Here is a 406-nt window from a genome sequence, read left to right on the forward strand (position 1 = left end):
AACTGACAAGAACAGAACATGTCTCAAACGGGATAAAAATGAAGAACAAAAGGGGGGTGGGAAGGATTACATAAGATTATCACCACTTATCCTGGCCAAAAAAGAGCCAAAAATTATGATATAAAAACGCCCAGGTCCGGGTTGACTAGAGGCCGCCGAAAGGAGTTTGGGTGAGCCCAAGAACACCCAAAATATGCATGCTATCTGTGCTATGCAAGTTTTTGCCTTTGCGCTTGCTGGGATTGGGGAACGTGGGGGAGATAATCACACGTACTTGTGTTGTATAAGTGTAAAGCATTGTTCATAGTGATTTGTATAATATGCAACATATTACTCGCCACACGTGTTCAGTTACACGTACATTTTACTACTTCACGTGTGGAAATCTGTAAGGTGCTATAAAAGG

Source organism: Penaeus monodon, chromosome 24, assembly GCF_015228065.2.
Source record: "Penaeus monodon isolate SGIC_2016 chromosome 24, NSTDA_Pmon_1, whole genome shotgun sequence".
In the NCBI taxonomy this organism is placed as follows: domain Eukaryota; kingdom Metazoa; phylum Arthropoda; class Malacostraca; order Decapoda; family Penaeidae; genus Penaeus; species Penaeus monodon.